Below are 13,673 nucleotides of genomic sequence, written 5' to 3'. Positions count from 1 at the left end.
CAGTTTTTTTATTTTATTTTAATTTCTTTGATTCCTTGATTTTTTTAATACTTGATTCATATGCCTTATGACTTGACCATGTATTCCTGTATAATGCATCCCTGTATCCTTCTCAGGGGGGGATGTATTATTATTTTCCTCAGGGGGGATTATGTTATTGTTATGAACTTTGACTTCAATTTGAGTCAAATTTAGAAGAGACTACCTCCCAGAATCTTGAAAGTGCTTTGAAGATATCTGCAGAGACCACACACTGTACCAGAATATCCAGAGTGAACTTTGAGATATGGCGAATTTGAACTTCAGGGGAAGAAGGTTTGAATGCTTTTGTTTTTTGAATGTACCCTCTTATACCAAAGGGTACTGCCCCCTAATTGGCTTTTTCTCAATGCACGTATTATTTGTTTTGTTCCTTTTCCCTTTTATTTTCCTCTTATACCCAAATTATTGTAATTTCCCTTAAAAAACTGTAACATTTGTATATATCTCTAGTTAAAGTTATATTAGTTATGTTTTCATAATCCATTGGGGAGACTGGTCTCCAAAAGGATCACAGAGGTAATTGTATTGATTTAGAATCTTGAACTCTAGAGACTACATTTCCCAAAATCCCCTTTTCCTTTTCCTGTTTGTGAGTCTCCTTAAGTGGGGGGAGTTTTGAGTTTCTGTTTCCGCCCACGTGGTCTCTTTGGTTCCATGGTGGAGGAGGGAGGAGCATCTTTGGTTTTTGCTAGTCTTACTTCCTTATACTTCAAGATAAATATTTATATTTAAGAAATATTGATAGTCGGCTTGCTCTGCTTACAAAGTATCTTCAGTTTATATCAGTGAAGTAAAGCTCATGAGTGAACTTCTCTTCAGGGCCAGGCACAAGGATCCTAAGGAGACTATTGTTATAAAAATTAAAATATTTTATTGAAAATATAAGGATAAAAAGGATTTCTAACTCTAACTCCACCCAAACAAAACTCCTTGGATCCACAAGGAACTGTTTCTCTTGTTTCCATAGCCAAACTGATCCTTCCTGATCTGACTAACTCAAATTTTTACTATTCTAAATAAATTAACACTATTATCTTCATACTTCTTAACTGCACTTCCAAGTTATAAAAATAACAAAGGCTAGCTGGTTGACTCTGTAAGGGTGAAAAGGGGTTTATTTTTAAAAGGGTTGGTCTTAATTATTTAAGAGTGGTCACCAGGAATTTAATTAATTCCAAAGAGATTTATTTTACAATTTATTTATAAAATATAGAGAATTCCCTATGAAAACTGGATTCAAAAGTGAATTCTAACAAACATTTAAAGAAAAATTAATCTCCAAACTACATGAACTAATTGGGTAAATAGGCAGTCAAGTAATGTCTGAAAGAAAGAGCAAAAAAAAAAAAGAAAATTAGAGGCCAATTTTATTAATGAATTTAGAAGCAGTAAAATTAAACAAAATACTAGGAAGATAATCTATAAATAGATTACCAGCATAGGGAATTCATTAATGTTTTGTTCAATTTATTTTTTCTGTAATGGGATTATTTAAGTATTCTATTTTCCCATTTGTTAATCTTGGCAATTTGTATTTTTGTAAATATTCATCCATTTTGGTTATATTGTCAAACAACTTGAAAGCCAGACAGAAAGAGTCTGGTTCATTGGGATGAGAGGGTATCAAAGCTCTTAGGTGGGCACACCAGGGAGTACTAGTACAAGCCAACAGCAAGTCAACTCACCCTACTTCCAGGAGAGCCAGAGCTCTTTCCCAAGCCTGCAGGGAGGTCCTGAATCCCAACACATGGCAGTACATTGTGCATCTGATCTATGTAAACCCAGAGCCTTAAGGCAACATAGTTCACAATGTGTTTGACCTGATCAAAGATAGAAGAACAGAAAAATCCCCTGGCCAAGCCTGAGGGCTTGAGCCCCAGCAGAGAATAGTACATAGTGCTCTGGGTTCTGAAAGCCTTCAGCAGTCCAATGGGGGAATTGAATTAACAATAGGTAGATATTTTATTTTCAGAGCTCTCAGGCCACAGGTCATCCCACCTTGGAAGAACTAAAGCTTACAGAAACCCCAAAATAGAGCTAAGGGGCAGCAGCAAGAAAAAGCTGAATTTTAAGACAGGGCCTTCTCTAACCTAAGAACAGAACTCACCTTTAAGAGAAAAGCAAAAGTCAAGAAAAAGACTGGGAAAATGAGCAATCACCAAAAAAAAAATTCACAAACACTATAAAAGCAATAGTTCAACTATAAAAACAATAGGTAAAGAAATGATTATGGGTTTTGTAAACTGATTTTGAATGAAGAAGGAAATCAGAGAGATAATAGGGTAAGATATTGTAAAGATTAAAATTAATATCCATTACTCCAAGTATTATATTATTGATAATTGCATCAAAAAGCAAGTAGAAGTGTCCAGATAAAGTAGTGTCACAAATCAAGAGCTTCTACTGTGTTTATCTTTGATAGGTTTTGGGTAAAGATATAAATTGTTTCAAAATATTTATAGTTGCTCTCTTTGTGCTGGCAAAAAAAATGGAAAAATGAGGGGATGCCCTTCAATTGGGGAATGGCTGAACAAATCGTGGTATATGTTGGTGATGGAATACTATTGCACCCAAAGGAATAATGAACTGAAAGAATTCCATGTGAACTGGAATGACCTCCAGGAATTGATGTAGAGCGAAAGGAGCAGAACCAGAAGAACATTATACACAGAGGCAGATTTACTGTGGTATAATTGAATGTAATGGACTTTTCTACTAGTAGCAATGCAATGATCCAGGACAATTCTGAGGGACATATGAGAAAGACCGCTATCTACATCCAGAGGAAGAACTGTGGGAGTAGAAACACAGAAGAAAAACAGTTGCTTGATCACATGGGTTGATGGTGATATGATTGGGGATGTATACTCTAAAAGATCACCCTGATGCAATTATCAATAATATGGAAATAGGTCATGATCAATGATGCATGTAAAACCCAGTGGAATTGAATGTTGGCTATGAGAGGGGGAGGTGGGAGAGAAAGAACATGAATCTTGTAATCATGGAAAATATTCTAAATAAATAAATTAAATAAAGTTCTCCAAATTAAAAAATAAATAAATTGTTTAAAAATCTAACCTATCCCTACTGTGTGCCTGGAGATACTTTCTTCCTCTAGCCTGAACCTCAGACACATTACTATTTCCCTTCTCGGGTAATGTATGACAGACAGCTTTGCTAGGCATGGTTTTCACAAAACACCTATGTGGCTTCATATTTCTAACAACTTCCTCCATGAAAGTTAATGGGATTATGATGTAGTGTTTTCTAGATCTATAATCTACTCTGTTTAGATGAAAATCCCTAGAGACTACATAAAAGTATTGGAAGGGGATGTCAGCTATGGTTCATTAACAGACTGCTTTGGAGAAGAAGATAAAAATTAATTCCTCATGATCCAGGAGTTAGATACTCTGAAAACTTCCCATTTTAAATTAAAGAAATTTGTTTATTTAACCATCATGCTAGAAGAACTAAAATCTAGGATAAGCCAAGACTGGCAATGAGTGGCAAGAACAAGAAAACATGGTGTTTACCCTAAGAGGTTTAAGCTGTGCTGAGAGGCAAGAAATCACTTAACTGCTTTAGGGTGGCTGTGCTTTTCAAAGGCTCAATGAAAGATCATGACTTTAGAATCAGAAAGTATCTTAAAGGTCACCCAATTCAAGATCCTTATTTTATAAACAAGGAAACTGAGACTTAAAGAGATTAAATGATGCACCAAAGGTCATAGAAATAGTAAATGGCAGAGCCGAATTTGAAAGCTGGATCGACTAAATGAAAAATTCATCAATTCCACATTGCGGGTTTATTAGAAAGTTTAAAATTTGTCAATAATACGATGTTTCAACCAAAGGACTCCTCAGGCTACATTAAAAGGCACTATATTCTTCACCTTTGAGGTCATATATGAAGTATAATGTTGAGTATCACATTTGAGAAAAAACATGGAAAACCTGAGGCATGTCCAAAAGAGAGAAACTAAGATAATGAGAGAAATAGAGATCATGATATAGAAATATTGATCAATGGAACTGGAGACTTAGAAAGACCTGCTTTCTTCTAACAAGTATTTGAGAGATTGTGATGTTGAAGATGACTTCACCTTATTCTGGTTGATATTAGAAGACAGATCTAAAAATAATAGATTGACAGTATAGAGAAAGATAGTGCTGATACTAAGAAATATTTTCTAACAAAAAAAAAGCTTTCAATAGTGAATTAAGCTAAATTAATAAATCATGGAAACTCTTTTATTGAAGTTCTTCAAGTAGATGCTTTATTATCACTTGCTGGGGATTTTGTAGAAGACATTTTTGACCAAGTCCTGGACTAGTTCACTTTTGAGATAATTAGTTGAACTACTTGGCCTGTAAGATAACTTGGGATCCTTATGTGGATTTTTTTTGATCTTATGACTACTATTATCATTTCCTCCAATTGTGTTTGTTAGAACTAGGAATAAAAAATCACTTGGAAAACTTAAAAGAATGATCTGTTCTTATTCTAAAGAAACCAAAAGCCCATTTCGACAAGAGAATTGGGTGAGCACCACCCAAGAAGAGACAATGGTAGGGGCTGCTAGGTAGCATAGTGGATAGAGCACCAGATCTAGAGTCTGGAGGACCTGGGTTCAAATTTGATCTCAGATACTTCCTAGATATTCAATCCTGGGCAAGTCACTTCACTCCAATTGCCTAGCCCTCGCCCCTCTTTTGTGAATTCTTTGAATTAATTCAAAGACAGAAGGTAAAGGTTTAGAGAGGGAGGGAGAGAGAGGGAGAAACAGAGAGAGAGAGAGAACACAAAAACAGAATGTAAGTGATGGTCTCTATTGTCAAAGATCATAGAGTATGATTAGGCAGAAGATAACATGTTTGAACAAACTAAGTAATAATGTCCATTATCTTGTAAAGTAAGCCTAACCTAAATTTAGAAGTAAACCAGACATTTAAAAGAAACTTCTACCAGTGGGAGATTAAACTGTCCCATATCTAGAGCAGAATGGGACTTTTTATAGTAGAAAACCACAAAGGGGAATGGGAAGGAACATACACAAAGCCCAAAGCAGGATACATGAATACAACAAGATTGGCTAGAATTTTGGTGATGGCACTAGCAAGGACTCCCATACCCCAACTTCCTTATTGGAGAAATGGTAAAGGTAAATAGACAACTAAAGGAAAATTTACAGAATAGGGGAATGTTCAGTCGATGAGTAGGTCCCAACTGGTTGGTGCTGATTAAGGTGAGTCCCAGGGTTGTAGCTGCAAGAATTCAGGCTGGATTCAAAAGGAGCAATGGTCCTTGAGGCTACTTGATCTTAGTATCATAGAAGGGCAAGGAGACCTAAATTTGAACAAGGTCTAGCAAATTTCCACAACATAACATTTTATAGTTTATAAACTACTTTGCCTATGGGGCAAATAGCACATGATTTTGAACCCATATTATACATGAAGAATATAAAGTTCAAAAAGATTATAACCTGTCCATGGTCACACAAATATTAAATATAACAGTTAAGATTTTAAATTTAGATCTAAGTCCAATTTTAAGCCTTTTGAGCAGTAGTATTAGGTGTCAAGATGATTGACATGAGATGTAAGTCCAATATTTCAGAATTTCCATATTTAAGGGTTCTTTTTTCCAGATTATAAGTGGTTTTGATTAGAAAGAGTTTTGATTTTTTTTTCCATCTGCCTTGGAGTGAGATGATTTTAGAGGTGGAATTCTTATGAACATATATCCATTTTCTTCTTGAAAAGAGGTCAGTAGTACAATGATTTCTTATTCTTTCCTGACCATAGGTTTAGAGTTCACAGACTTCACAGTGTAGTAAGAGGCTGAATATCTCTTCTTTCTCTCAAATCTCTGAAGAAAGTTAAATAGATATGTTCAGATTATTTTCTTTGACCTTTCTCCATCCTCCCTCAAAAATGGAACTGGGTCTGAGATTCTACTATCTATAACCTCTGAGGCTGTATTTCACTTTGAAAATTATAGAGGCACAGAGTTCATTATGGTATAAGAAAACCAATTCACAGAAAATGAATAATTTTTGTATATTATGGCAATAACTGAACATATTGGTTTCTTAGGGAAACATTATAACTGATCTTAACTGTGCTATTAATCAATCCAGTAGAAAAAGTTCTGTCTTTACATTAAGGTGGCTTAGTTTTAATAAGTTGAAAAGACTATTTGGTTTACCCCTCACAAATTCCCATGATGCCAGTCCACTAGAAAGAGTTTCAAAGAGTGGCAGACCATTTTTTCCCCTCTCTTTAACTTTGTGAAATTGGGAAATTCTAAACTGCCCTTTAGATCAATGGAAAAGTTTGAGGAATTCTTCAGTCTTATTTTTCTTTCCATTTGGCCACTAACAGGATTTATTTAAAACCAATACAAATGAATGAATGGATGAATAAAAAAGATTTATTAAATAATCACCCATGTGCCAGAAACTGGTTCTAACCTCTAGCTAGTGAAACAAAAACAGAAAAGAGAGAACTCGCCCTCAAGGAATTCATATTCTAATGGATAAGAAAACACATAAACAGATATAGCAGAAGTGGAAGAGGGGACAGACCCACATGATTCAGAAATGTCCAGAAAATGTCACGAAAATTTGATTCCAGGCAAGATAAGACAAATTTTTCACCTATCAAGGTAAAGAGTGGTTCTAGAAACAAAGACATTTCAGGGAGAAAGAGATGCTGAACATAAAGATTATGGTCAGAATTCAGACAGAATACTAGGAAATGTCAAAGAAGTGATTTGGGAGACTGGTTCTAGGCAATTGGGTCTGGGTTCTTAAATGTTTCTTAAAGCTTAATCTACTAGCTTTATGTATGCATTGAAGTTAGAAATACAATTGAAGAATTTTACATAGGATAAGGGTTTGGGTAATGTCTATTTTTTTCCAAATTAAATTACTTGGGGTAGGATTTATTTTTAACTTTTGCTGATGCCTTTTGTTTTATTTTAGCACCAGATGTTTCCCCAATATAACATTTTTCCCCCTTAGAACTATCCTTTGCAACAAAGAAAGTGGTTAAGTAAAATGAACTAGCACAATGACTACACCTATTGCTATATATATAACATTCCCCACCCATAGTCCTCCACTTCTCTACTGAAGGGAGGAAATTATGTTCAGCATCTGTTCTTTGAGTTCAAAATGAATGGTCATATCTTACCTAAATTCAGCTGATAAAATATCATTATAATAATATTGCATTTTTATCCTCAGGTTGTTTTTTAAACACATATTTCTTATCTCTTTTATCTTGTGTAATATATCTAGGACAATTTATTTTTTTGGAGGTTGAAATATCCAAATGAAATGTGCCACTGTCTTACCAGTAGGTGGTGCTGAATAGTAACTCTAAATGCTCTAAAACCATTACTTGGGGATATATGATATAATATTTATGCTTTTGGTATATAATGAGGAGGCTACTGAGCCATAGTCAGCAGGGCATACACTCTGACTTGACTTTTCAGTAGAGGGAATGGGACTGTAGTGATCTATCCTTACCCTCCAGGTTTTTCCTGTAGTCCATCACACTGTGGTACACCTGTGCACTGGAAATAATTATACTTTCTTTAATGTAGAACATTAGAAAACTAAGAAAAATCTCTCCCCTTTGCCATAATACTAGCCAGCATTCAGGAAAAGCCAGAGACAGGGATTTAGCATCATAGTTTTGAAACTAAGCAAATAGTCTAAATTTCCTAGGGACTAAGACCTCCAGAGAAGGAGGACTATAATCTATATTGCCTGGCACTTTAAATGTTATGTCTCTTCCATACCAAAGGATAACTATTCCCTTAAAAATTCTCCATTATTTTCTTTCTGAGGGGAGTTTACCTTGTGTGAGTGACTGATATCTATTAATTATCCATTATCTTAGTACTACTAATTAGATATGTTTCAAACCCAGAGTACCCAGTTCTATCAAAGGGATCTTTGCCATAACATGTTATTTCCATAAATACTATTTTATTTACATGTATCACAATTAAAATTCTATGACACATATGTGGGTCCCTCTTGGAACTTTAATTAGTACCAATCCACATTAACTCTTCCCATGATCATGTTTTTAAAAACCTGCTTTTTAAAGTCTGTTATTTGGGACCTGCTGTTGATCATACCCAGCTTACCACTGAGCACTTTATTAATAAAAATGCACTTTCTGTCAAGTTCTTTCACACCCATCTTCCAAAGAGCAATGAGCTGTTTTCTGCCCTGCTTTCTGTCTTCACTATATTCCCAATGACCAAATCCTAGCTACTAGCTATGTCACCTCTTGGGGGAACATATGCACTATATTCATGAGAGAGAGAGAGAGAGAGAGAGAGAGAGAGAGAGAGAGAGAGAGAGAGAGAGAGAGAGAGAGAGAGAGAGAGAGAGAGAGAGAGAGTTTTAGTGAAGGAATGTGAATCTCCAGAGGGCTACTACTTCTACACTGGTTTATTCATCCATATCCAGGCAGGATGAATGATTGATTATCATATGTATCCAGAGGAAATCAGAATGGCCAGTTGAAAGGAAAAGCATTTGGACCATTTGACTATTTGTTTTCTATACCTGATGATGAACATCCATTCATTCATTGAACTAAGATTTTTCATGGAAATGAATGGCAGTTGGTACTTTATATATATGTGACCTCAATGATCCTGCTTAATAGGCTGCCTTCTCTACAGACTTCCTATTGATTAATGACCTGAATCCTCTCTGCAAAAATCAACAAGTTCTATCAGTTAAGTAAATAAAAAAAAAACCCTCCAGCACATCAGCATCACCAAAAATAAATATGGGCTTGGGGATGTTTAGATAAAATAGCTAATTGATTAAGCATCACATTTATTTTTAGACATGTCCCCTATATCATTTTGTAATGACTCCTTCATTCCTTTGTCATCAGTTAGTCAGGTTCAAACTCTGGACAGATAAAAACAAAGATATAAATAAAGCAGTAACTATAGGGTTTTTTCCAATGAGAACTAGCTTTCCAAAAGATGTCTTCAAACCTAAAATTATTGAAGTTTAAATCCTAAATTAAGTGGCTCTACAACAAGTAAGGTCAATCAAGAAGCATTCTGCAAGCTGCTTATTATATGCTAGGTACTACATAGAGATACAAAGAATTGTAAAAGGTAGCCTTACTCTTAAGAAGCTTACATTATAATGAGGGAGACAAAGTACAAGCCACTATGTATATGAAAGATTTATATATATATATATATATATACATACATACATATATAATGGAATATAGAGGAAAGATATTATTAACAAGGTGGGCAAGAGAACTGGAAAAGAAATCCTGCAGAAGATGGAATTTGAGCTGAGTCTTAAATCCAAAACTAGGAAAGGTTAAGAGGCAAATCCGAGGAGAGTATACAATGTAATAATAATAATAATAACTAAAATTTATATTTCTGCTAGAATGAGGGATAGCTAGCTAGTGAGAAGGGAGGAGAAAGAATATGGTATGATTTATGCAAGAATGATCAAATGGGCCATTATCACTGGATCAAAGAGTATGTGGATAGGAACAAAGTATAAAAGAGCAAGAAAGATAGGGAAAGAGTTGGTTGTGAAGGGCTTTCAATTATAAACTAAGGATTTCATATTTAATAGAGAATTGCTGGAATTTATTTAGGGTAGGGGGTGGGGGTGGGGTTACTGATCAGATCTGACCTTTAAGAAGATCTTCCTGCTTGCTGAATAAAGAGTGGATAGGAGTGGGGAGAGACTTGAGGCAGTAATGGGCAATGGAAATAGTCCAGACATGAATGAGATGATAAGGGCCTATACCAGAGCAGCAGCTTTGTGATTGAAGAGGCAATGGATATGGAAGATGCTGTGAAGATCATAGAACAAGCACAGTGCTACCTTGAACAGAGTGCTGGACTTGAGGTAGGAAGACCTGAATTCAAATCTAACACCAAATACTTGCTTAGCTATGTGACCTTTGACAATCTAACTCAGTTTCCTAATCAGTAAAATATGGCTAACAATAGATCTTATCTTCCAAGATTGTTATGAGGATCAAATGAGATGATATTTATAAAGGAGAATCAGGAGATCACATCATAACAAATTAAAGAAAATTAAGTTTATATCTAATAGTATCAAATAATGTGAAAATCTTAAGAATGATGATGACTGATAAAATGACATTGGATCTGGCATTTGATAGACCATTGGTAATTTTGGAGAAAGCAATTTTAATTGAATGAGAATAAAATCCAGATTGTAGAAAATAAAAAAAGTTAGTGAGAGAAGTTGAACCACTTCTTTTTTTCAAAGAAGTTAGCTGAGAAGGCAAGGAAAGAAGTAGGATGACAGTGAATAGGGATGATAGAATAATTATTTGGTTATTGTTTTTTAAGGATGGGGGAACACTAGTCATATTTGCAGGCAGAATGGGAAAAGGGAGTGAATACATATAGATAGGAGTTTAGAGAATGGAAGGAATCTTTTGGAGAAGATGAGAAGAAATGGGGTAACTTGTTCCTTTAGAGGTATTTCCTTTGACAAGAAGGGGAACTTCTTCATGAAAGACACAGGTGAAGAAGAATATAGTGAGAGAATGTACAATGGGCAATCAAAAAGAAAGGAGGAACAAGGAAAAGCTATCATGGAAAGACATCATTTTTTTCAGTGACATTAATCAGAGTCCTCATCTGAGAGGGTGGTATAGAATAGGATGCCAATGTAAGAGGCATCAATAGGTGTTGATAGGTTTGGAAAAGGTGCTGTGGAAAGTGCCATTAAGAATTGATTAAAGAATTATTAAAATACTAACTTGCTATAACAAGAGTCCCAGTTAATATCTTGTAACATAAATTGTTGATGTATCCAGTAACAATTATGACTTCTTTATGAAAGAGGTGGGTGGTAAGTATAATCTGTGGCTGGAATTTGGTGAATCATGATGTGCAAAAAGACAAGGAGGCCAGGGAGTTAAGCTTAGTGTGTTCTAGAGAATTGAAATGATATAAGTAGGTATTTAAAAAGGGAAGAAAGGAGAGCATAGTTAGTGTGAAGATGCTTGAAAATAACTAAAATAGTAAAGGAATTTGAAGTCAGGATAAAGACAAAGTCAAAGGGAAAGATATAATTATAAAAGATTTGAAAGTAAATCTTCCTAATTCCTAGACCAGCACTACATTCATTCTATCATGTTGCTTCCCTCAAACCAGTCAAATTGGTTAATTCAACTGAAGATCCCAGGCTTAGAGTTTTGTTTTGTTTTTTTTTCCCTGAAAAAATATATTACTTCTCCTTTTGCAATAGCACAAAAAAGGTACTCATCTGAAAAGAAAAGTAGTTTCTAGATCAAATCATTCTTCCCCTTTTCTTCTATCTTCCTTTCCTTCCTAATCTCCTGGTTTTTCTTCTTGTCAGAAGTCTTTTCAGCTGCCAAATCATGTTTTCACCTTAAAAAAGTCATTTCCTTGAATTGATTAGTTGTCAATACAGCTGCCCTGTATAAGATGGTATTGCCATTCTCTTGCAAACAGTTGAATGTGAAATTGCTTCAAAATAAAGTGACCTGAAGGCTCACCTTAATAAGTGGAAATTTCTTTGTGACAATTATTATACTGAAGCATTTCTCTTTATGAATAACCTGCATGTGGCTAGACCTGAGCTAAATTTTTCTATCTGGCTCCCATGTTAAAAGAAGATGTATGTCTTCACATTTTTTAGGTACTGACCACAAATGGATACCTAATACATTCTGTCTGAGAGTTCTGTTTATGCACTTTTATTCAATGATATAATATTCATTGAGACACTGAGACTCAAAGACCTATTAAAGGACCAAATGAAGCATTATGGCACTTGGAAGCAAATATCTATTGGTTATTCTTTTTTCACTCTCAAGTGTCTGCAATTATCATTCTATTCTGCTACTCATGATTCTCCATGGTATTGAATTAGGGAAATCTGACTTACATGAATTTTTCTGCTATAGTTGGAAATTTCTACAGGTAAATTCATTCATATTAAACTATATATCTAAAACTAAGGCAGCATTCTCCCAATTGCTCAATGGACTATCTTTGTTCTCATAAGAAGGAGGGGTCTGAGGGATTTCAGACAATGAATCATGGAATTTTAGAGCCAAAATGTCCTTCAAAATCCCTAAGTACAACCTTCATTTTATAAATGAGGGAAATGAGATAAAGATTGAATAGCCTACTATAAAGCAGTGGTTATCAAAACAATTTGGTACTGGCTAAGAGACAGAAAGGAAGATCAGAGAACACTAGGACTTCTGGTCAAGATGGCGGCTTAGAGAAAGCTGAAGTTCAGATCTCCAGAAACCCTTCCCTACCAAACTCAAACTATATGCTCCTAGGGCAGTGAAATTCAAAACAAACAATAGTATAGACCCCAGGAATCCTCCTCCTGGACCTGGATCAAAAGGTAACGCCACCCCCCAAAAGCCAGAACCTGAGAACACTTGGACCTAAGGGGTAGGCAGAAGGAAGGTCCCAGGACCCATCCCCTCCAACCCAGAGGGCCAAGTCCAAGGCAGCAGAGGGAACCTCAGAACCTCAGGACCGGGTATTCTGAAGGCCACTTCCTGAAAACAAACTGACTCAGACGAGGGGGCACCCAACACAGACAGCAGGGAAGCAGAGAGAGATGGGGGAAGTTTGTAACCCCCTGGCTGGATCCTTCCATCTGAGTCTCACTGGAAGGTCCCTGCCTCAGGGCATACTTAGTTCAACTCAGGAAAGCTAATGCTATCAGGAATCCTAAAAGCAGGAAGCCACAGCCCCTCCCCCCTCAGAGTGCTGGCTCTCCTGGTCGGCTAAGGCACAGAAACAAACACCCTGAGGAAAGGGCCAAGCCAGGCTCAGAGCGTGGAAGTGAGGCGACAGAGAAGCATTGGGAGGGAATGGAGGAGGGCAGTAACAGGGAAACACCAGCAATTCCTGGCTTCCCCGGGAAGACAGAACAACAACTGCATAGAACAGACAATCTGCCTAGGGCTAAAACCTCTGAACACCAGACAGAGATAAGAAAAGCTAGCTAGTCCTCCCCACTCAGATAGAGATGGCAAACTCCACAGAAGCACAAAAGCCCCAAAATTCCAAGAAAAACAAGAAGAAGGGGACAACTTTGGACACATTTTATGGAGCAAAAATATGAAATACAGAGGACATAGAAGAAGAAACACAAACAAATGCTCTGAAACCTTCCAAAGGAAATGGAAACTCTCCACAAACCCATGAAGAATTTGAATCGGAAAAGGTCAAAAAGAAAGAAGCCTTCTGGGAGGAAAAGTGGGAAATAATGCAAGAGAAATTCACGCATCTACAAAACCAGTTTGACCAAAGTGAAAAGGAAAACCAGGCTTTAAAAGTCAGAATCAGGCAACTCCAAGACAACGAGCAAGAATTAATAAAGCAAAGCCAAAATATCAAGAAATTAGGAGAGAACATAAAATATCTCACTGACAAGGTGACAGACTTGGAAAATAGAGTAAGAAGAGATAATTTAAGAATAATTGGGCTTCCAGAAAATCCAGAAATAAACAGCAAACTCAACATCATAACACAAGATATAATCAAAGAAAATTGCCCAGAGA

This window comes from Monodelphis domestica, chromosome 1 (genome assembly GCF_027887165.1).
Source record: "Monodelphis domestica isolate mMonDom1 chromosome 1, mMonDom1.pri, whole genome shotgun sequence".
Taxonomy (NCBI): domain Eukaryota; kingdom Metazoa; phylum Chordata; class Mammalia; order Didelphimorphia; family Didelphidae; genus Monodelphis; species Monodelphis domestica.
Note: the sequence above shows the minus strand (reverse complement) of the source record.